This window comes from Pollachius pollachius (assembly GCF_949987615.1).
Source record: "Pollachius pollachius genome assembly, chromosome: 20".
Taxonomy (NCBI): Eukaryota; Metazoa; Chordata; class Actinopteri; order Gadiformes; family Gadidae; genus Pollachius; species Pollachius pollachius.
In genome coordinates, this window is record NC_136953.1 from 7480435 (window position 1) to 7482040 (window position 1606).

The following is a 1606-nucleotide window of genomic DNA, read 5'->3' on the forward strand; positions in this document are numbered from 1 at the left end:
CAGTCGCGGGAGCAGGCGATGTGGTCGCTCTCCCCCTCCGGGATGTCCTCCTTGCAGGCGGACTTGAGCTGCCGCAGGTCCTCGCTGGTGATGTTGTCCGACAGGTCGCTGAGCAAGGAGCCGTACTCAGCCATGGTCTGGTGGGGGGGGGGGGGGGGGAGGTAGAGAGGTACATTAGGTAGATGTATAGAGACAGAGATGGACGCGGATGGGTCGAACCAAAGTTATTGTAGGAACTAGAAAAAGGAGATAGCTGAATCCTGATGAATCCTGAATCCTTTCCAAATGTTTTTTTCCCGGTATATATGAGATTGAGACATTCAAAGGCCTTTCTTTCTATCCAGAGAAGGAAGCATAATTTTCTCTCCGTCTCTCTTGCGCACGTGTGTGTGTGTGTGTGTGTGTGTGTGTGTGCGCAACATCATTGTGGTTGTTACACTGTTTGGCCACCAGAGGGCACCCCCCGCTATGCCATCGCTTGTGCCGTAGAGCAAGTTGCTGCACGGTGTACACACGCATCGCAGGTCAGCTTAGTGGGACAAATAAAAACGCCTGTAATATCAGCGATGGATTCGACATCAGTTTTCTGTCTGTACTGTTCTTTCATCCAGACAGACAAACTGATGAGTGTTCTGCTTTATATCTGTCTGAATTTCTATGGGTGTGTTTGTATGCTGTTCTCTGTTGGTATGTCAAGTCTGTGTGTGTGAGTGTGTCTGTGTGTCCCCTCTCTGTGTTCTGCACCACAATAGACTGCTGCTGTATCTGTGGACTTTCACAGTAAAAGACCCCACAGAACACAATGGATACGAGTGGCAACACCCCGCCTCTCTCTCTCTCCTTCTCCCGATGCGTCTCTTTGTCTCTCGCCCCAAATTGAAGTAACTTAACATGGTACAATACGTCTACCGGACCCCCTCATTCAGCCAATCAGATACAAAGAACAACGCATATTATCGAACCAAATCAACAAACGTATCGCTATGGGAACTTATTCAAATTTCTTAATCTCTCTGTCTCTCTGTCTCTCTCTCTGGGCGAGCGGTGTTGTTGCACATAGAGAATCTACTGTGCAGCGCATTCACACATACATCAACACAAACACCTCTTTGTCCCGAGCTGTTTAATGTTTGCATGTGCGTGCGCGTACGTGTGTGTGTGTGTGTGTGTTAAACAAAGAGCAAGAAAGAGAGTGAGAAAGAGAGAGAGAGAGATATATGGCTGAGGGATAGATTAATTGAGAGAGAGAGAGTGTGTGTGTGTGTGTGTGTGTTTGTGTGTGTGTGTCCGAGGGGAGTGTAAGCTAAATGCAACAGGTTGCTTACTTTAATTAGACAACAAACATTTTCTGTGACATTACTGCAGCATACTTCTGCAAGTCTGTCTGTGTGTTTGTATGTGTGAGTGTGCGCTTGTGTGTGCGTGTACGTGCATTTCTGTGTGTAGAAGTGTCTGTTGTCTTTGTGTGTGCCAGAGTTTTTGTTTCCGTATCAGTATGCACTGTGAGCCACAGTGTGTGTCTGTGTGTGTGTCTGTGTGTGTGTGTGACAAGCCGTGGTGGGATAGGCAGACAGGCCCCCCCTGTGACTAAATCCCCCCGCTCCCG